Here is a 24,222-nt window from a genome sequence, read left to right as displayed (position 1 = left end):
TTCTCTCCCAAAAATAGAAACCAATAAAAAGCAAACCAACCAGTGACCTCCGTGTCACCCTGAGATGTATGGATATATGCAGCAAACGACCGTTTCTATACATTTTTTTGTTATGTCTTGCAAATAACAAAAAAAAACAACTCCTCAAGCGTCACGACGGTAAATGACAACACGAACACCAATAAAATCGTGGGATTGGCCCTCTGTCGTCTAAACTGTCAGCAAAATAATCCAGTTAGCAAACACGCTTTGCGGAGTTTGGGCCAATCATCGAGCCACTTGAAAAAACTATCCCTCCCATTCATCAAGACGCACAAGACTCTGAAACGAAGGATATCTTGGCCTCCCCATAGAAGCTCATTATTCGGATATGTGTAATGATTTATCCCTTAACATGATCCAATATTGATACGGAGCTTGGAAAGATTCAGTCATTAAGTCGACAGGTTTGTTCAGGGACATCTGCGTTGGCATCAAACATGCGCAAAAATTCAAGCGATCAAAGCAGAGAATCGCCATACACGGAATGATCGCTTCTCATGTGAAGTCACCCTGATTGTTTGTTTTTAGAGGAAATACATATCGACTCCGAGAAATCAACACAGCCTAGAGATTGAAGTGGGAACGAACGCCGACACTCGCGGAATATCTGGAAATGTAAGTATTGGGACTTGTGGGCCTCGGGTTTGTTCGACTGGAACTCGTGCTAAGCTAACAAGCGCGAATCTGCGCGTGATTACATTGCTAAGTATTTCGGGGCTTGTTGTGTAACGAGCGAGCTGACACAAGAACGGCTATAACGACATTAGACTCATATTACCGCCCATTTCCCGTTTGGGGGACAACAACGAAATGTTATGTGTTTGTTTGTTTGTGTATGTGTTGTGTGTGTGTGGGGATTCACAGTTTTATCGCTTATGTTTGTCCAGCAGCAGCTCAAACTCGAGCGATAGACAAACAAACGCACGTCAGAAATAATCCCATCGGCTCGTGCTCCGTGTTAGTAAGAATTCATTGCATTATGTAATCACATTGGCTTCTGTTACCTCTCCTCTATTTGTGTCTTAAAGTGAAGTATGTGTAAGCTTTCCACTCACAGTTTACGCTCCTTCTATTTGTTAATTTTTCACAGTGTGTTGGCTCACATTTACAATCGGTTACTTTTGTTTTGCTGGACGGCCTGAGATTTATGCTGTAATGTTCTCAGCAAGTTTATCTAAAGTGATTAATCAGTTGAGGTCTTGCAACCTCATTTCTATGAAAACTGTTAATTATTTGTTTTGTTTTCGTAGTCAGTTTTGTTTTTTTCCTCCGCTTAACAATTTAGGACTTAAGACACAGTTGGTAAGATTTTGCTCATAGCTGACTAGTAAAAAAGGGTTGCTGATTACAGATTTGTAGACTTTAAGGATGGCTAAGAATACTCTGGCATTATCTATTATCTGCCTTGATATTTATTTATTTATTTATTTTTGTTAGCAAAGGACTGCATGAGGCAAAACTGCTTTGTAGACTTAAATATTGATGAGTTACTCATTTGTGGCCGAAGGTAATTTCTCTATCATTTTATAGTTTGTGAAAGTATGTAATTTCAGTTTAGAAATTATTAAAATATAATAAGAAGCATAATTGGCCTTGATTGTTTTTTTTTTTTTTTTGTGTAGATTTTGAATGATGCACAGCAAACCTTACTCAGATCTAAGCATTGTGGATTCAGACTTTCAAAATATTAATTTGCACATTGCTGCTGTTTAGGGATGCACATTTTCAGACATTTCCATAATTGATTGTCATGAAAATTATGGACTAGTTATTAGATTAATTTTTAATGTTAATACAGCAAAAAGTACATGGATTTCTCCCAAATATAAGTGTATTTAGTCAACTGTTTAAATATAATTTAAATGAATACACTTAAGAAATGTAAGTATTGGCATTTTCCTCTTAAAATATTCTTGGTTCAGTGTATTTTAATACATTTAGGCTATGTTTAGTGCATATTTGTGAATAGTTTAATTATTGTTAATGAATTACTGTTAATAATAACTTGTACAGAATATACAGTTGAAGTCAGATGTTTTCATACACCTTAGACAAATACATTTAAACTCAGTTTTTTACAATTTCTGACATTTAATCGAAGAAAACATTCCTTGTCTTAGGTCAGTTAGGATCACTACTTTATTTAACTACATATCATTTAAAGAAATGTCAGAATAATAGTAGAGAGAATGATTTATTTCAGCTTGTATAACTCATCACATTCCCAGTGGTTTAGAAATGTACATACACTTTTTTTTTTTTTTTTTTTTTTGTATTTGGTAGCATTGCCTTTAAATTGTTTAACTTGGGTCAAACATTTTGGGTAGCCTTCCATAAGCTTCAGATAATAAGTTGCTGGAATTGTGGTCAATTCTGAGTCAGGTTTATTGGCCTCCTTGCTCACACATGCTTTTTCAGTCTTGCCCACAAATTTTCTAACAGATTGAGGTCAGGGCTTTGTGATGGCCACTCCAATTCCTTGATTTTTTTGTCCTTAAGCCATTTCACCACAAATTTGGAGGTATGCTTTGGGTCATTGTCCATTTGGAAGACCCATTTGCGACTGAGCTTTAACCCTCTGGGGTCGACAGACGCGCCGGCGTGTCCTGCTGGATATTTTCGTTATTACAGCAGAAACAACTTAAAATACTCCATCATTTATGGGTATACAGATAAGTGTAAGACATCATTAGAGACTATAAAGGGTCTACTTTTATTTGTGTACAATAACAACATGTGCTTTTGTCAAATAAAGAAAATAAAAAGGGTGAGCTTTCAGCAGTTTCTGTATTCACGAGCATATTTCAGAAACGCGTCACAAAAATGAACTGAAACTCCGCAAATACTTATCACACAAACATGAAACATATGTCTAAAGAAAGCTTAAGATTTCTACTTTTATATAAAACAATTCAAATTTAAAACAAATATTCTCCTGCAATGCAATCTGTTTAAAACAAAGCGATGTACAGTTTTTACTTGGATATCTAATTATCTGTAATGTGATCCCACCCACCAGCAGAGCATGCCATTCATACGCTAATGTGCTGAGACGATCAATGCAAATGGTAAAAGCCCCCGACAGTGAGGTTTGATGTAAACACACATTTCATTCATTTTTCTGCGTGTTTGTAACGATACACATTCGAGGAATCTCCTGGATATTAAGAGTTAACATTTTCCTCAGAAGAAGAGTGGGAATTTTGTATTTTGAAGAGAGACTTGATCCAGCCGAGGATACAATTTCGGATGAGTAAGTCATTTAGTTTTCATTAGCTGACATGCTATTTTATATAAACATGTACATATTTTACTAGTGGGAATGTTTCCAGACTTGCCAGACAGGATTCAGAGTATTGACATTTGAAATGACTCCTAATAAGCAAGTTTTAGTTACATTTAAATGCTGTTTCTCTAAAGCAGGTATTTAAATTGTATGCTGTATAATATAAATATGATGTGTAATATGATATAAAAATAATATGAATGTTTAGATTATATTTTATCTAGTGTTTATAATGCCTCATTATCATCAACAAAGCTTGTGCTTGCAAATACGTGTTAGGGTTAAATTAGTCAAATGCACTTTAAATATGCCCATATTAGAAAATCACCATATTATAATGATTTCTGAAGAATCATGTGACACTGAAGACTGCAGTAATGATGCTGAAAATTCAGCTTTGATCACAAATTGCATTTTACAATATATTTAAATAGAAAACTGTTCTTTTAAATTGTAAAAAGAGTTCAGAATATCAATGTTGTTTCTGTGTTTTGGATCAAATAAATCCAGTCTTGGTGAGCAAAAGAGACTTCTTTTAAATGGTAGTGTAGGTCTATAATTAAGTAAAGTCTTTATGTAAAGAAAATATATAGTCAGATTACTTCTTTTAACTTAAAACTTGATTTTGATCATTAAGTCTCCTCATATTCATTCTCTTTTTGTCACATTCCTCATTGATAGGCCCAGGGGAGGGGTCTTTTGTCTCCTCAGGTGTGAATTATAATCAATATTCATGATGGAATACTCCTCCTCGCATATGACCTTTCTAACACTAAACGTGTCTTACAAAAGTTCAATTACTATATTGTTTTGTATGAATGAGTGATCAGGATGGATTTCACATCATTTTGTAGCAACAACTCTAGGCTCCAGTTCTCAAAAGTCTTGTGGACATGTGTTATATGACCTTATTTCAGTGACTTAAAATTGTAGTTTTTCAAAAACCATGCATAAATGTTATTTTCTCAAAAATACAAACCTGTACATGCATGTTGCTCACATATTATTGTAGCCCAGTTTGTGCTGAATACAGTGTTATCAGACTTTAGCCATTAATATGTTTTTAAGCAACTGAAAAAAACACAAATGTCAAGGCATGTCAACTTCTCCAGGGCCCAAAACACCCTCAGACCCCAGAGGGTTAATTCACTTCCTGGCTGATATCTTGAGATGCTGCTTCAATATATCCACATAATTTTCGTCCCTCATGATGCCAGCTATTTTGTGAAGTGCACCAGTCCCTCCTGCAGCAACGCACCCCCACAACATGATGCTGCCACCCCCATGCTTCAGTGTTGGGATGGTGTTCTTCGGCTTGCAAGCCTCACCCTTTTTCCATAACAATGGTCATTATGGCCAAATAGTTACATTTTTATTTATTAGACCAGAGGACTTTTCTCCAAAAAGATCTTTGTCCCCGTGTGCACTTGCAAACTATAGTCTGGCTTTTTTATGGCGGTTTTGGAGTAGTGGCTTCTTCCTTGCTGAGCAGCCTTTCAGGTTAACTGTGGATATAGATACTTATCTACCTGTTTCCTCAAGCATCATCACAAGGTCTTTTGCTGGTCTGGTATTGATTTGGACTTTTTGAACCAAACTATGTTAATCTCTAGGAGACAGAATGCATCTCCTTTTTGAGCAATATGATGGCTTCTTGGTCCCATGGTGTTTATACTTGCATACTATTGTTTGTGCAGATAAACGTGGTACCTTCAGGCATTTGGAAATTGTTCCCAAACCAGATTTGTGGCGGTCCACAATTTTTTTTTTTTGAGGTCTTGATGGATTTCTTTAGATTTTCCTATGATGTCAAATAAAGAGGCACAGAGTTTGAAGGTAGGCCTTAAAATACATCCCCAGGTACACCTCCATTTCAGTACACCTCCTGTCAGAAGTTAATTGTCTAAAGGCTTGACATCATTTTCTGGAATTTTCCAAGCTGCTTAAAGGCACAGTTATCTTAAGCGTATGTAAACTTCTGGCCCACTTGAATTGTTATGTAGTCAATTGAATGTGAATCAATCTGCCTGTAAACAATTGTTAAAAAAATTACTTGTCATGCGCAAAGTAGATGTCCTAAATGACTTGCCATAACCTATAGTTTGCTAATATTAAATCTGTGGAGTGGTTAAAAAAATGAGTTTTAATGACTTCAACCTAAGTGTATGTAAACTTCTGACTTCAACTGTACATATTTGTGTTCATTAAACATAACGTTGTGAATTGTGGGATATTTCGGGCCTTTTATACTTTTTTTATTTCTTTGAAATAAATCATAGCACGCTGCGAAAATATGTACAAAACATACTGCTACTCTGGTGATGGTGAAATATCAGCTGAATGTTTCTTCTGGCATAATCACTGAACGCATTTGTTCTGAAATAAATTCTAGATCAAATCATTGATTATCGATTAATCATTAACATCCTTGCTGAAGCATGTCTTGTTAAGAAGCCTATTTTATTGCTTCTGGCAAATACTGTTTGATATTTTGTCTAGGACACTGCAAATAGATGAACTCAAACTTTGACACAGAGTTCATCTGCAAAGAGATTAAAGGTCTGATTATAACTCTAGAAAAAGGACTTTGATCATCACTTGTTATCCAAATCACTTGTACAACTATGCAATGATGACAGCAGTTAACAAGGGAAACCTACTCCATCTTTTATCATGATTGACTACTGTGTGAAACTTTAACCCAGGCTGTAGATCAGATTGAGCTGAGCAAGCAATTGACAGCTGATGCTGATGGCAAAAGGATGAATTCTGCTGAAAGTGTGCACTCTAAACAAGTGGGAAGGATGGAGGACTGACAGTATAAGAAAAGCAGATGAGGGGACCTCTTTGTTTGTTCACTGGCTTCCTCAAAGTCTGCCCAGATCTGTGAAGGGCACAGAACTATTGACAGGAAATGAAGCACGAGTCTGCCATACAAATCTCTTGATGACAATGAAATGGCTAGTGCTGTGGGAAAATACTCTGTATTTAATGGTGGTTGCTTGAGGAAGTAGAAAACCCCTGCATTATCACTTATAGATATTGTATGTGTCTGCTGTGTGCATGTATTTGGTACCTGATTGGAATAAATCATCTTTGTATTTAATAAGCAAATCACATTGATTAAACGGGATGGTGTGCTATAACGATAAACATAGTAGAAAGACAAAAGTGGTGAAAAAATGGTGGCTAAAATGTATGTTTGTGTTGATAAATCTCCTAATAAATAATTATTAAAAGGAATCATAATCTGCATCACAAAGGCAAGGTAGCACACCTGATTTCCTTTGCATGCTCTCAATATGCATATGGTTCAAAATCAGGTCATGTGGATCACCTTCTTCATGCTGTCAGCTATCACTGATGTCACAGAATCAGCTCTCCAGTTCACAGATACCCTATTCCCTGTAGAGTGCGAGTGCATGGAGATCGGACAAGTGGCATGCAAGCACCACAACATAGTCTGCAGTGTGTGAATACATATACACTGATCAGCCACAACATTAAAACCACTGAAAGGTGAATTGAATAACTATCTCATTACAATTGCACCTGTCAAGGGTTGGGATATATTAGGCAGCCAGTGAACAGTCAGTTTTGAATTGCTGTTGGAAGCATGAAAAATGGCAGACATAAGGATCTGAGTGATTTTGACAAGGGACAAATTGTGATGGCTAGATGACTGAGTCAGAGACTCTAAAAAACATCAGGTCTTGTGGGGTGTTCCCAGTATGCAGTGGTTAGTACCTACCAAAAGTGGTCCAAGGAAGGACAACAGGTGAACCGGCGACAGGGTTATGGGTGTTCAAGATTCATTGATGCGCATGGAGAGTGAAGGGTAGCCCATATAGTCCGATCCTACAGAAGAGCTACTGTAGCACAAATTGCTGAAAAAAAACGTAATGCTGGCAATAGTAGAAAGTTGTCAGAACACAGTGCATCGCAGCTTGCTTTGTCAGGGTGCCCATGCTGACCCATGTCCACCCCCGAAAGCACCTGCAATGGGCACATGAGTGTCAGAACTGGACCATGGAGCAATGGAAGAAGGTGGCCTGGTCTGATGAATCGCATTTTCTTTTAGATCATGTGGATAGCTGGGTGCATGTGCGTCGTTTACCTGGGGAAGAGATGGCAGCAGGATGCACTATGGGAACAAGGCAGGCCGGCGGAGGCAGTGTGATGCTCTGGGCAATGTTTTGCTGGGAAAAATTGGGTTCTGGCATTCATGTGGATTTTATTTTGACACTTACCACCTACCTAAAGATTGTTGCAGACCACGTACACCCCTTCATGTCAACTGTAATCCCTGATGGCAGTGGCCTCTTTCAGCAGGAAAATGCATCCTGCCACACTGCAAAAATTGTTCAGGAATAGATTGAGGAACATGACAAAGTTGTTGACTTGGCCTCCATATTCCCCAGATCTCAGTCCGATTGAGCGTCTGTGGGATGTGCTGGACCAGCAAGTCTGATCCATGGAGGCGCCACATCGCAACTTACAGGATGTGCTGCTAACTTCTTTGTGCCAGATACCACAGGACACCTTCAGAAGTCTTGTGCAGTCCATGCCTCGATGGATCAGGACTGCGTTTCCCAAAAGCATCGTAAGCCTAAGTAGATCGTAGAAACCATTGACGCAAGTGGTGTCTACGATCAACTTTTGGGAGTTGTTTTGGTGGGACGAAGGGTACCTACGTGATATTAGGCAGGTTGTTTTAACGTTGTGGCTGATCGGTGTAAGATGTTTCCTATGAGGTAAGAGTGTTTGTATGTTTTATGGGTTTGGCAGGGTGGTGTTGAGAATGACTCAGGATTAACTCTTTCCTTCTCACCACTTCCCTAATAGAGTTCTGTCTGGGTGTGTGAGAGGGTGTGTGTGTGCTCCTATTTGTGCGGAAAGTGTAAAGTAAAGAGGAGCTTTAGTTAGCCCTAGCCTAACAAAACATGCAGTCTTTGCTCAAGCTTAGATTTGTAATGACACCATTATTATGTTGCTAGTAAAGGTTGCCTTACAATTTGGGATTGTGTTCTCGGATACATATAACTGTATTTTGTCTTTATCTTTATGTCTGGAATGTGTCTATACAGTAGGGCTGCAACTAACGATTATTAGAACGATTATTCGACTATTTGGCGATTATTGCAACGATTATTCATTAGCTCTTAACCGATTATTCAGCTTGTGCCCTGGCTTAAAAGGTTGTATTAAACGTGTTTACTAACAATAAAGAGGACAAAATAATCTTTAAAAAATATCTCTAAATGGCATTCACTGAATTAAAAGGGGGAAAAAAATACTTAAGTTTAATTCAGTAAAGAAATTCACTGTAAAAAAAAAATGAATATTGTTATCAAGTGTCAAGTTTTTTTTTGTCAGAAGTTTGTCTTTTTTTCCATATAAAATAGTTTAAACCTTGAAATAAGATAAGTATACTTGAGAACCAATATATAAGATATTTAGACTTGCTTTAAGAGAATTAATCTTAAATATACAGTAAGGGTATTTTGTATATAAATAGATTGTTTTCACGTGGTTATACAAAGTCTAAGTAGATCGTAGATACTGCGAGCGCAGTAAAGACAAAATATACGTGTATTCAAGATCTATTCTCTAAAAGCAAGTATAAATATCTAATATGCTTCTGAGGTGAATGCATCTCTTTTTAAAGGATTTTTAGATATTTTTAATATTATATTCAACATTCTCAGCTATCTGCAGGATAGCTGCTAAAGAAAATGTACATTGTTTTAAATGTGTTTTAGATCTTTTTTTTATTGGAAAACAAGCCAAAACAAATCCTGAACTTATTTTGTTGCAGTGTATAATGGGGCGAAGACTACCCTCTCACTTTTCTGTTCACTTCAATCCATCTTTAACTCACAAAAGAACAAACTCTCTCTTATGAATAAAGCTGCATATTGCCAATTTTCTTTGCAATAAGAAATGCACAGTGACATATTTTATGATTCAATAAGTCACGAGCCATCACGTTATAATCTAGCTTTAGCAAGTGCATGCTCGAGGGACGAGTGTCCCCGCAACAGATTGTATATCAGCCAGATGCAGTTTCAATCTCTCCCCCTTAGATTGGGACATTCGCGCAACTAATAGAAAATGCGCTGACCAGACAGAGAAATGCCAGAGTTGGAGTTTATAGTTAATTACATGACCTGCTTCCATATTATTTGAAATTTAATAAAGCTATAACGCATTAAAACTGCATTTAAGATGTAACACAGGGTGTTTTCTTTATAGAGCTCCATCTCCACTTATTCCACAACGAGAGTGATTCTGTATACTTATTTGGTATTTTTGTATAATTCCCTTGTACTTTGCGATCTACATCACATGAAGCTGTTTGGAAAGTTTAGTGCATCTGGACTGTGATTTGAGTAATTCTTCCTCTCCTCAGTGAGCCGCAAACTGCAGTGCTGCTCTCGTGTGTCATCATTAGAGTTTAATGTGATCCCATGTAATGCTTAATGCGATCAAACGACTATTCGACAATTTTTTTTTTTTCATTGGACATACAATAGCTTTCTGAATTTGAAAAGTGCGTTTAATAAATAAATAGTCTACATGCGCAGCGCACTTCAGTAAATGAGTGATGCTCTGTTATCTCTCACAAACACACACACACACACACACACACACACACACACACACTGTTATCTCTCACTCTCTCTCACACGCCCATGCGGGCTGATGACACGCTACTGTTTTTTGCTGTTTTAGCAGAACAAAGTTAGAAAATTATCCAAATGGTGAAAAATCTCAAAGATAAAAAACAAACAAATTTGCTAGTTCGGTTATAACTGTGCATGTTAACATACTGACTCAATTAGCACTCTGATGCTCTGCTCCCACATGCAGCCATCAGTACGATTCCCCAGTGTCATAACATTCAAAACAGATGTTTTTTTCGTGCCATCCACCCTTAAACAACAATGTTGCCTGATTCAGCCCTTTGTCTTCATTGGTAGAGATTAAAAACTTTTGCCTCTGCACTTTTGTCACAACTTGGAACAAGTGCCCGGTCTTAGCTGTGCTCTAACAGAAGGTCAATTTTATTTGGCTGTGTTAGTGCTGGGGTGGATATATAGTATATAGCATCTTGATAATTCCTTTGTGGATCTCAAACAGAATTGTCTGTCATGTTCCTTTTGTGTGACTGAGCATCAGCATTGTGGTGAGGAGACGAGTTCTACTGCAAGCGTGTCTGAAAGATTCACAAGGTGCAAATTCTTTTTGAGTTTGGAATATAAAGCACTTATGCGCCTCAACTCAAAATCAATTTGTATGTTATAGCACCATTTTTTAAACTTTTTTTCTGCACCCACTTTGGGTCACTTTCCTTATGATTGGGCATCTCAGCCCTTTTCCACTGAAATTGCGACGGTTCTTGTGCCAAGCCTGTGCTCCGCTGGTTCACAGATGGGGCAATCGTTAACCGGCCGCACATTTCCACTGACCTGAGAGCCGAACGGTGACGTAACGGCGACGTAACGGCTTACTCTCTACGTGGTAGTTTTGCGCGACTACCTCAAACATAAACAAGCTGCATCACAGTGTGTTTGTATACAGCTTTTACTCTTGGTTTTGAGGACATATGGATAATGCATAGATGACATCTATGCTAAAGACGACAAGTAATGTAATTACATTATATTGTATGAACTATGGCTTAACTTGCTAAGTTCTGTAAACTGTTACAGTGGAATCATTATTATCATTGGTATAGCTGATGGGTGTTTTTGATTTTTGTCATGGCTTATAATATTATTAATTGTGAATCCCACTGTTTTACTTAAAGGTGGGGTATGTGATTTGCAAAACGGCCGGCAGATTTTGAAAATACACAACTCTAAGGTCCTACCTTCTCTCCTCCAACGCTGGCCCTGACTCCACCCATTCGAAAAACATGGACGCGCAATCATGCACGAGCGAAAACTAAGATGCGCAGTGTTCTAGACTCACTAGTCAAACAGTGCATTCACCTGTCAGACAATTTTTCAGAGCAAATTGTTGACACAGCAGGAGGAGGGGGTCGCATACCACTCTTGAAAGGTGTAGAGCTGATTTTCTCATAACTGTAAAAAAAAAAAAGAACATCGCCAGCCCTGGCGTCTGTACAGCGGTCTTCTATTCAAAACAGGATTCATAGAAATGTGGAACAACCCCACTAGCACTATAAAAGCTCTATTCTCCATACATAAATACAATCGCTTCCTGTTACTGGGTCACAAGCTTTGAGTATGCGCATCTGAACGGGACACGCGCCAGGGTGGTGGGGGAGGGGGCATGGTACTGACCGTTTGATTGACACATTTTCTGTCCAATGATTCTAGATGGTCTTGAAAATGATTGGCTGGAGTTTTTCGAGTCCTGCCCGTTCCACAGATGATTAAATTGCTTAATTTTCATTTCAGTGCTTCTAATTTACAGCCAGTAAGTGGGTTAGGAATAGGATTTCAAGTTATTTTGAAAAAATGGTCAAAAAAGAAAATCACATACCCCACCTTTAAAAGTTAGCTACTTAAATTTAGCTAATCACCACCTACTTGGTGAGTAGCTGGTCAAAAATTCCGTTGCAGAACAAAACAATGCACAAAATAATGACAACGGTGTAAAAAAGTTGGCAAATATAACTTTCTTAGATCCGCCTCAAAAGCCACGTGCAATTTACTGTTTATCACAAGGATTACTGGCTGAATTCAATGCCCTGTTTAGTTTGCAGGCTGGTCGGAGTCCGAGTCCAAAACATCATTGCTCTGACCACTGTCGCTTTTGCTTCTGTCCTTTTTATGGTTCCCGTTCTCCCTTAAGTTTTTTTAATTAGTTTATGATTTGGTCAATTGTCTGATTGAAGGCGACATGCATCATTTCGTGCCATACCTTCATTCTCTGTTCTGATAATTTTATTATCCACCCTCACATGATAATGTTACATATACATATTGTGTACATATTACATGTACACAAAATACATATTCCTCTTTCACGTGCTTTTGCTTACAGGCCAATGATTACCAATCTGTGTGCCAATGATTCAGAGATCTTTGTTTGGAGTTCATCACTGAGAAATTTGCTTGCAGTCTTTGCGCCAAACTGAAATAGCAGCTTCATGAATGGAGCGGAGTGGATGCATCACACTTTTCCTAGCAGAATACCAAACAAGAAACCGCTAAGCTTTTTCGTAGTGGAGAGCACACTTGAATGCATGGTTGCCAGATTGGGTAAATTAAGTGAATGTTTCCAGTTTGTGTAAGTAGAATGCTCTGATTGGGTGATTTGCATCTCTTGTTATCAGGCAACTGTGAGCATGTTACAAGTTCTTGGAGGCACGTTAGGTCCCATTGCTAGGTAATTTAAATGTCCGATGGAAAAAAAAAAAACATTTTCAGGATGAAAGTACTCTTTTATATGTTAATGCAAAAACTTAATAAACGACATAGTTTATTATAAAATAGAGAAAACACAAGAACTATTACTCATAGAATTTTTAGCCATGATGAAAAACTCATCACTGCCTACAAGATAATGCATCAGCACAATTAACATTATTTAACTGTGAATCCTCAGTGGAAAAGAAGCCAGACCTTTATTATTATTATTATTATTATTATTATTATTATTATTATTATTAATTAAATATTGGAATTGTCTTATACAACAATTATGCTTTTATTTAACACATTGCTTGTTAGTACTTTCAAAATAAAAATGAATGCTGAAAATGACAAAGTTTGTGAGATTTATTATGGTATTAAAGGTTTTAGATTTACCCAAATATTGGTGGTTTAATGTCAGCCAGATGGCTTTACTTGACTAACCTGACTGAGGTCAGTGAAAAAAATTATTGCAAAGAGAGGTTTTGTCATTTAAGATATTGACAAATTGCATGTTTGTGTCCTCCATATACCTATTGTTAAAAACAGAGAATTTAGCTAAATATCTTTAGTTTGAAAGACATTTACTGCATGCTGATAGTCAGCTCACACCCTCAGTAGTTGTGTAAGCCTGCCAAAATCCACTTCCTTCTTCCTTCTGTTTTTGCAGCAGTGGCCTGTGCCTCAGGTTTCAACCTTCAGTTTTTATAAGAATGACTTGCCAGTGACGACAGTTTCGATGGGAACGATGTCGAGAGTTTGCGGTTCCAACTGTGGATATAACAGTGTGGGAGGTGCAGTGTGTCTGTGAGGGGGTGGATAATGCGTACTGTAGAATTGAGAGCTCTTCTGCACATTAACTTGTGTGCATGGGGAGAGGAACCCAACAGCGCATCTTTCATCATGCCTCCAAAAGAACATAGGCCACATATGGTGTGAGTGATAGAGAAGAGGGGTAGGTTGCCGTCCTCCAAACTTCATGTTTACTCAGCTGAAGCTAGCTGGACAGATATAGCTCTCTATAAAGGGCATGTTACTCTTCTTTTGTTTTGGTGCCTTGGTGATGAAACACATTTTTCTTAAGCTAAAGGTATGCCCTGATCCGCTATGAAGGGTGTATAAATGCATCATTGCGATGCACTGATCTGACAAAAGTTTAAAAATCTATATTATTAGTTCGGCTTTCTGTCATTCATAACGGTTTGCATCCATTTGACCAAAGTTACTTGCTTTTTTACTCCAATTAAAATATTTTATGTTTAAATTGCTTTATATCTCCATAAAATGCTTTATTTCACAATAGTTTAACTACGAATAGAACGCAACCTAATTAAATGTGAATCCGCAAAATCACTCACTCTTTGCAGTGAATGCCACAGTGCACTATATAGGAATTGGGAGAGAGTTCAAACTGATCTGAAGGGAACTAACCAGTTAAAAGCTAAATGTAATTTTATTGAAGTTAACTCTGATTGGTCGATGACACTTGTCAGGCACACAAAGATAACATTCTCATGAATGAAAATGAAAAGGGAACTTTCAGGTACAGCATTCAGTGTAAAACGCCTTTGAACCCTTCTAATAGATATTTTTTGTATTATTTGTATTATACTATGACCCTGCTTGATTTAAACATGGGTCTTATCTGTCTGCTCATGATATATATAATTTGTAATTGTTCATTGGTGCAGTAAATGTTAACTTCACATGATATGCAAATGTATTATGCTTATTCCACGGTTTACATACCATCTGCTTGTGTGTGTGTGTGTGTGTGTGTGTGTGTGTGTGTGTGTGTGTGTGTGTGTGTGTGTGTTTGTTTGCATCAAGTCATTGTTGCATTATGTTATTCATATCAGATCTATAATGCATGTAACATTAGTATTATCTTTCTGTTTATATATGCAGACCCTTATAACCCAAACCTAAATGCATTTGTGACTCTAGTAGGGCTCTAGTGGGGCTACAACATATGGAGGAAAATTGCAAAATATGTGAAAGTGCGATACGATAATTATATGATTGTTATCGGAGGGCATGGAACACCCACCGCCCAAATAAACTAAATATTATTGGGAAAAAAAGGACCATCTATCCCAGAGATTACAAACCTAGATGTCTTTGTTACAGATTTCATATAGACTGCATTTAATATGTACAGTTTTACACTTAGTTCTGTGGCAGTAGCAGATATTTAAATTAATCTTCAATTATTTGTGTTTTTTTTGTAAAAAGCATATGAATATAAAGTTAATTTCGCCATTGATATGTGGGATATCCTAAAATAATCTGTTCTGAAAAATATTAAATTAAGTAATTCATGTCCAGAAGCACTTGCCGTAGACATCCACTTTCTGCTTTGTTTTAACGTACTTGTTGTTAGCCCATGCTGAACATGAGAATGATTTCACTGGACAAGGCATTAAATGAAACCCATCCTTTGATACATCTAAACTGGCCACAGCAGCCAAAGTTTGAGTTTGTATACTGGCATCTGGTGTCCTTATCTGAGTGTAATTGGCATTGCGGTAACTGAGGCACGTGCATCCCAACCGGAAGAGCAGAGCAGTTTACAAGTGAGGAGGAACGCTGCACAGTAGCTTGGTTGGTTTTGGTTTAGATCTGTATTGTACATTGTCTTAAATCACAATGGTGCCTTTGTGTTCTTATGCTGAATGTCTCATTCAAGTAGAGAATGTGAGATTATGTCTGTAACATGGCAACGTGAATATGTCGCATGAGAGACCACTTTGACTCCACCCTCACATGAAGTTTAAAGGAAGTGTAGGATTATATTTAAAAAGTGCTTCAATATTAAGATCGATTTTTTTTTTTTTTTTTTTTTTCACACTAAAAGTTTTCGTTTTGGTTTAAAAGACATTAAAGAACCCATATTATGCTCATTTACAAGTTCATAATTTTGTTTTGGGTGTCTACTAGAATAAGTTTACATGCTTTAATGTTAAAAAAAAAACACATCATTTTTCTCATACTGTATATTTCTGCTAAACCGATTTTCATCCTCTGGCTCAAATGCTCTGAAGCCCCCCTTTCCGAAATGCCCAATCTGCTCTAATTGGTCAGCTCTCCTAGCCTGTTGTGATTGGTCAACCGCGTAGAGCGTGCATCAGAAATGTAACGCCCCTTACCATAACTGAGGTTCAGGCTTCCTTAACAGCTGTAAACATTATTTGAACTATGGTAACAATGGCATTGGTTTTTTACCGTACCAGTTTGAGTCTAATAATGAAAGGTTGGGAAATACAAGCTGATTGACTTCACTGTGGTAAGTTTTAATTTAGTAGCGTTCTTACAAGGACACTGTTGATTATTATGAACCTAACAAAGCTTCAAGTAAAAGACACTTAGTGCATCTAAGTTAGTCATCTTTTGCTGGAATGGCTGTTGCCAAACATTTTTCACCTGAGCTATGAATGGAGAACAGAACATTACTAGTGGTATTGGAGTGTTAGTGAGCAAGTTAACCTTGGACTACTTATAACATTAAAGCTTGTAATTATTGAAAATTTTATTGTAATTAAAAGCCGTCCCACAGCTGAATAGTAAACCCTTAGCAAAACAATAACATTTCATAGCAAGTTAGCCGAGCACTACCATGGATTACAGATGTAAAATTTCCATTCATAAAAATAAATCAATCTCCACACTTGATCAATATTTCTTTATAGTAAGAACAACAAACAATCTGCCTAATTCTACACAATTGTGGTTAAAAAGTGGATCTGCAGCTGATTTAACAAAACTATTTCAACACAATAACATTATCTAACAGGTTAGCAGAGGCCTACAGCTGTGCACTGGGTGTACGCCAGAGCTACAACACAAAACTCCGCTTTTGAACTCTCGGTAGCAGATAAATCCACAAATAATCAAGCATACTTACAGGTTGTGATCCTGAAGTGCCAGATTGTCCCAACAAAGTGGGAACTGCACCATCTTTCAGAAGTAGCCATCTTGAAAATCGGCCATTGGTTGTGGTTGTACTGCTAAATAATACAAATAAATCATAACCACTGATTCTTCAATTCATCTGCTTTTGGAAGTCCAAACATAGAGGTTTTGCTTTTGCAGTGAAGGCAACAGCATCTCCTCAACATGGCGACAAAATTAACCCAACTCATCCTGGCCTCGGGTATAACTATGTTTGTTTGAGGGTGGGCCAAATTAGCCCTGGCATTATGCAAATGTGTTGCATAGTGGTGTATATATTTTACGGAAGAAATGGCTGGACTACAAAAAATGAAATTTGAGTGCCCAAAGCGTGTCACATAAAACTCTGAACCTTCAAACAAAATACTTGTATCTTAACACCCCCTTCAAAAAGCATGGGTTGTGTCTCCATCTCCTGATTGGCTTTGCCTGCAGGAGGGTGTTTCTTTAAGACCAAGGCTATACAATAAAAGTGTAAATTGATTGAATTGCATAAGGCGAACCTTTGACATTCTAGGTACAGACTTGACATTTCTTTATTATAGCCCACACTCCTTCCCCCAATACCAAATTAAAATATTTCTCCCATAATCTCTTGATAGAAGTTAAAGCTTTGTCCCCCAGACTCTGAATTAGCAGGGAGTAATACACTGATGCCTCATGACCTTTTCCAAAAGCAGTAATCACCACTCCCAGAGTGTCTGCCACTTTAGGGGTGTATCTGCTACTCCCAAAAACAATACAGAGCAGGTGGTGCAGCTGTAAATACATATAGAACTGAGATCTGGGAATCCCAAAATGTTTAACCAAATTTTCAAAAGATCTCAACACTCCACTCTCATATAGGTCACCGAGTGTAGAAATACGGGCAATAATGTCCTGTTCTTGGGGCTCTCTCAGGTGGAAGCGACCAATGAGTCAAAATGTCTGAGACAATGTCTGAAATAAGAGTGGGGGACATCTACAGGGAGAGACTGTAGCAGGTTGTTAAATTTTGGAATACAATTCATTTAAATAACATTAACCTTCCCAATCATAGATAAATGTAATGAAGCCCACTTGCCCACATCGCTTGCAAAACCTTTTTATTAATGGGTCAAAATTAACTGTAACTAAATCACACATTTGCTTGAAATAAAATAGTAAAATGGCCCTGTTTGGGCCACTGGAAGGCGCTCTGCTGGAAAGCCGTTCCTGGACATTATGCTGTCAGAGCCAAAGCTTCGGGGTTGGACCAATTGACTCTGAATCCTGAGAATTTAGAAAAATGTATAATTCTGTGGAGGCAAATCATAGATCTAATGGGGTCGGAGATGAATAATAAAATATCATCAGCGTAAAGCAAAAGCTTACGTGCCATACCTCCTGCTGCCACCACTTGAAAATCATCTTCCCTTCTTATCGCGGCTGCTAATGGTTTCAGGGCAAGACAGAACAATAATGGGGCAAAGAGGGCAACCATGCTGGGTACCCCTATACAGAATAAAATTATCTGAAATTATTCAATTTGTTAGTACCGCTGCTACCGGGTGTCTATAAAGTAGTTTAATCCATCCAATAAAAGTATTTCTGAACCTGTATATTTCCAAAATGTTAAAAAGATAATCCCATTTTACCTTATCGAATGCCTTTTCAGCATCATGTGAGATAGCAGCGATCATTGGATGGAGTCTGATCATTCGCCACTGACCACATAATATTGATGAAACGCCTAATCAGTTATCAGAAGAGTTGCGCCCAAATAAACCCAACCTGATTCATAATGACTTAATCTGTTAGCCAGAATTTTTGACAATATTTGAACTCTTACACTCGCTTGGATCTTTGTCCTTTTTAAGAGTCAGACTGATCCGGGCTTGTGTCATGGTTGGCGGAAGCTTTCCATTCTTTAATGATTCCGGATAAACTTCTAACAAAAGTATAGCCAGTTCTGTAGAAAAAGATCAGATTCAAGAAAATGTTTTGCTCAGCTGTCAGTTTAGGGGGTTCTAATGGTTCCACAAAATTTATGATCTCTTCATCAGTAGCTGAAGACGTGGAGCTATAGAGATCAAGATAGATATCCTTAAAAGCATTATTAATATCAATGGCCGAGATAAATGTTTCACCACCTGCAGATTAAGGGAATGGTAGAAAAATATTATCAGCCAGAAGTTTTCCTGCTTTGTCCCCGACTCAAAGTATGACCGTCTTGCCCTGAATAGCCAAAACTCCACCTTACGTGAAAAAATAGTTTTATATCTGTATTTCAATTGGGCAATCAGACGACATTCAGTGCTTCAGCTCTGCCTCACCACTTTTAATATTCCCTACCAACTCCACAAGTTCTCGTGCTTTGGATTTTTTGATGCGTATGATCCGACCCCTAAGTACTGCTTTAAGTGCCTCCCAAGCCACTCCCACAGGATACTGAGGACCAATTGATCTCATATAAACATTGATTTCGGCCTTTAACTTTAGTTGGAATTCAGGATTTTGCAAAAGAGATGCATTAAATCGCCAACTATAAGATTGCTTTTTCTCCGTATGTGACAGCACCTCTAAACTCATCAGGACGGGATCTGAGACAAAGATGATTCGAATTGAGCAATCCACAACAGTTGAAATGAGGGATTTAGATAAAAAAAAAATAATCTAATCTAGAATAAGTCTTATTTAAAATTGAAAAAAATGTTTTCTAAAGTCTCCAAATATCTGGAAGACCAATATTTTTACACATCCTGTGACGTGTCAATGTTGCTCTAGGGGGTTTACATACATTTGCTTCACTATGCTCAAGGACTGAGTCCATCAAAAGATTAGTCTCCTCTCAATATTATATCGTGAGGGGTGTCAGTGGCTTGCAACATCCCTTTAGGATCTATAAAAAGCCCTGATCATCAGCGTTAGGTGCGTAAATATTAGCCAAAATCAATCTTTGCCCCTCATTTTCTGCTAAAACAATTATGACTTTTCCTAATTTATCTTTAATCTGTTTGAGACATTTGAATTGTAGATGTTTGCTTATCAATTTAATGGCTGGAGCCAGCACTAAAGAAAACGTATTCACCCATATCTTCCCAAATTTTTCAGCTTCCTACGGGGAAAGATGTGTTTCTTGAAGAAACACCATCATATTTCTTACGTTTGAGAAAAGAAATAACCTTCTTTTGATTGGGTGCCCCAACCCATTCACATTCCATGTGGAGAGAGACCACCCGCTCATATTAACATTTGACATTTTGTATAGATTTTCTGTCAAAAATGTAATTATACAGACCACATTCCAACATTGGTGCAACAATAAACCCCTCAGCATCCCCCAGAAAAAAAGAAAAACCTGTGCATTAAAAAAAGACAGCGCTAACTGTCGTCCATCCCTCTAAACTCAAACAGTCCATGTACGCCTACGAGAGTCTCCGCGGCAACTTTGCCATCGGATTGCTCATGTCCGGTGCTTCTATACAAATTTTGTGCAGAATTTTGTACAGAATTGCACAACAAAAGATAATCTATAAAATAAACTCCAGCCAATAGGCAGAATAAGCACAACAAACTTATAGATTCATCCACATAACTGTCATGAAGGTGTGTTCCTCCACAAAACAAGCCCCAACTGCTAGCGGAACCAGCACCAGAAAAGCTTCCTCGGACAGTCAAGAGAATGATCAGTGAGTCAGGCCTACTCAGCCGCATCGAGAGTGTCACACAATGACCCACTCATTCCATTGACTTTATGAAGGATATTGCTTGCTGTGGGCATGAAAATATTTTGTGGCCATCCTTGGTATCTGTTCTTAATTTCGCCGGGAACATCGCATATTTGAACTTCCATTGATGTAAGAGTTTCATGCATTCCTTGAATCTATCATGTTTCTCTTTTGTAAAATCACAATACATATCAAATCGACAAGAAAATATCGTTGTAATATCGAATCAGAAAGTCTGTGGCAATTCCCAGTCCTATCTACTGCTTCCGGTAAGCTTCACGAGAGGGTAGAGATGACGTGGTCTGTCATGTGGTGTATTCGCGTTGCCATGTTATGGACGTAATCTCACATTCTCCCCTCGGTTGAGACATCCAGGATAAGCACACAAATGCACCATTGTGATTAAATAAATGGATAAATAACAACCTGGTCTCATAGTGAAAACGTGATTGTATATAAATTTTTGCAAAAAAGTTTTTTTTATACATGTTTCCAGGTACAATTCCCTGCAGCTTCAAGATGTAATTAACTCTAGAGGCACTACAACAACTAATGGCTGATTATTACTTTATAAATATCTTTTTGCCTCTATTATTCAGAACCTGCTATTTTATGATCGACTCACTTTTACTCAAACGCATCTTTTGAAAAACTATACATTTTAATGCTTGTATTACAGACCCACCTACATGTATAAACTTATTCCAACATGATTAGCTTGTGCGGTAGCTCACCTCATAGGGTGTAGAGTCAGAGGACTGTGATTCAAGTCCAGCCATGAACTCAAGCTGGCACATGACATTACAGTCATAGAAGTGGCACGAAATTATGTGGTTGCATCAGAAAATTATATTTTTTTCATTTTCTTCTGCAATTTAAAACACTAATGGTTAGATTTAGGGATTGATTTATTAAGGATGTCTTTTTTAAATGTCTCATTTATATTTTAAAACACTTTTGGTTAGGTTTAAGCAAAAATGTTATGTTAGGAAGGTGAGTGATCTAAAATTCACCTTAAAAAATTTATTTTGCTGATAATTTACTCACTCTCAGGCCATCCAAGCTGTGTCTTCAAGATGAGTCATCAAAATAGAATTTTAAGATTTTTAGGATTTCATTTCAGGCCTCCTTTAAACAATGCAATTGAATGTACTCCAAATGGTCCAAAATGCATATTTAGGGTGTATCAAAATAAATCCACATGACACCAGTTGACAAATAAATTTTTTCTGAACCCAAATGATTGATTATTTTTAGAACAAAACAATTCTTATACTTTTAAACTACAAATGTTCTCTTCCGTACATCTCTGTGACGCGCTTAGGAGAGGGATGATGTATGCTCGTTGGAAAGGTCACTGAGGATGAGGCCTCAGGCCATACATCTTTGATGGCCTGAGGTTGAGTAAATTATCAGCAAATCTTCATTTTTGGGTGAACTATTCCTTTAAAACCTCGTCTGAATATGAAACCAGTTTTGGTGCCTGCAGCCAAACATGTTATTTATGTTTTGAATTTCAATTAGTTTGTCATGTTCATGTAAATTTCATGAGATCAGGCTGGATATATACATATCTAAATCAAAACAAAAGAAGCTTCTGTTCAGTGTTCCTTTTGCTCACTTTTATAAAGCACTACTCTTCCATGTGTGTCACATGTGACTCACATGCACATACTGCTTCTGACCGGAAACGATGACTTAAGTTAAAAAAGTACTTTAAATATTGATCTTTTCACACCAAAAGCGATTGTATTGCTTAAAGATATTCAGTCGTATGGATGACGTTTATGCTGTCTATCTGTTCACTTTTGAGCTTCAAAAGTGTGATCCATCCACTTGCAATTTATGGACCTTCTGAGCTAAGATATTTTTAAAATTTTCTTCAAATGTATTCTGGTGAAGAAAAAGTCATACCTGGGATATCATGAGGGTGAGTAAATAATAAGATAATTTACATTTTTGGGTGAACTATCCCTCTAATTTGTCTTTTTAAAATGTCATGTAAATGCTTTAATCTGACCGAAGTCCTCCCAGTCAGTTTTTCAGAGTCATTCTAACAAGATAATGCAATTGTAGCTCGACTTCGTCCGGCATGTATGTGTGTTAATTAGGCCACAAATATTCATCAGACTTGTCCTCTGCCACATTTTAAAAATGCTCTGTCCATGAAGATTCGTACTGCATTTATCAGCGTGCCATGTCAAAGCTGCATAGAAGCCTTAAGAAGAAATGGACTAAAGACATTAAGGATAATCCTTTAGTGTAACATGTCAAGGCACTATTACATTTTGAGGTTCCCAACATATCGTTGTTTATCATATTGAAACGGAAAGTGGTTTAGACCAAATCCTATCACTAGCTAACTGTATTTACAAGGTTGAGGTTGAGCTCAAAGCCTGTTCATCACGTAAATATAAAGCGTAAATATATTGAGGTCATCTTCTGTCCCAAGAAGATAGCAAGTTTGCAGTTAGGTCACTGAATGAAGATAAGCCCCTTGTTTAGAGTGCTTGGTGAGTTGGAGTTGGTTGGTGACGCCACAGTGTTTACTTTATTTTTAGAATGGAGTCTCACAAAGAAAATGGGGTAGAAGTCAGAATTGTGCAGAACAAGAGCTGGCTCTGGCAAAAATGTGGACTGTCTATGTACATGTTCCCACACTACATCTAATTAAAGCAACCGTTCACCCCAAAATAAATTCTGTTATCATTTACTCACCCTCATGTTATTTTAAACCCATAATACTTTATTCCTTCCATGGAATATGAAATGTTAGTCAGATTTATGGAAAAAAATGCAATGAAAGTGAATTGGGACTAAACATAATATACTGCTTAACATCCCCTTTTGTGTTCAACGGAAGAATGTTATGCAGGTTTGGAACAACAAGAGGTTGAATTAATGATTGCATATTTTTTTTTTCGTGAACCTTATTATTTTTGCTAATAAAATATACATGACTATACGTGACATATTTTCAACTCTTCATTCAAAGAGTTACTAGAGAAAATAATTATGGATGTCTTGTTTGAACATGTTTCACTTAGAAGTTTTTGGATTAACTAGTTGCTATATCAGTAGTTATCTCTTCGGATCCTTATTGTGTACTATATGGAGTTTGCATCATAGACTTTCGACTAAGGCATATGGACTTCAAGCATAATGTATGTTGACTTAAAGCATCTTTTGGACAAAAAGCCTTCTCATGGCTGTTTTGTATGCTGGACAGGTCAACTGTTCAGAAAGGTCTGTTTGTCACAATTATACTATACCAGGCAGAAGTGAATCCACTGTGTGCCTCAGTCACCCTCTCTGAATATGCAACCTGTCTTCAAATTGCCCTATATTGGGAAACATATATAAATACATTCTAAATATAGAATGTGACAAATCTAGTGCTTCAAAGAATAATACTTTGGTATCTCTCTACTCATCATTTGCAATGAGCAATGAACTTCTGCGCAAATGGACAGTGTATGAAATTTTAATGTTCTGTACTTCCACCAATTGAAGCCCAGTTGCCCCTTAGTTTAAGAAAACCTTTAGTTATAAAGTAAATTAATTGCCACTATGGTTTTTCTTAACTTGAGGGGTTTCTTGCATCTGGGTCTTGTCCTATAGGGTTTAATCTGGTCTCTTAGGCCCTGTTTTGATGTTTAGACCAGAATTCATAGTTTGTTTGTTTTTTAGAGCAGTACCTGTATTAACTGATCTTTGGGTGTGTGTATCAAACATCTGTGTCTTTGCATGCTGATATTAAGCACACTGAAGAAGTTCTTGTGTGTATTTTCTTATTTGGCCACACATAACCAGCATAGTTAAAAGATGTATGTATATGATTTCTGTACTATTACTGGCACCAAAC

At 37.4% G+C, this 24,222-nt stretch overlaps 1 protein-coding gene across 2 annotated transcripts in view; it reads left to right on the top strand.

Annotated features, from left to right (window-relative positions):
- Positions 1 to 304: 304 nt before the first annotated feature.
- LOC127633362 (protein phosphatase 1B-like) overlaps positions 305 to 24,222 on the top strand; it is a 44,434-nt gene continuing 20,516 nt past the window's right edge. For both annotated transcript variants that reach the window (XM_052112395.1, XM_052112393.1), the window contains exon 1: positions 305 to 657. The gene's annotated coding sequence lies outside the window, so the exon portion shown is untranslated. The remainder of the gene's footprint in view (positions 658 to 24,222) is intronic.

This window comes from Xyrauchen texanus, chromosome 40 (genome assembly GCF_025860055.1).
Source record: "Xyrauchen texanus isolate HMW12.3.18 chromosome 40, RBS_HiC_50CHRs, whole genome shotgun sequence".
In the NCBI taxonomy this organism is placed as follows: Eukaryota; Metazoa; Chordata; class Actinopteri; order Cypriniformes; family Catostomidae; genus Xyrauchen; species Xyrauchen texanus.
The sequence above is the reverse complement of the archived record's forward strand: the minus strand, read 5'-3'. Positions and strand labels throughout refer to the sequence as shown.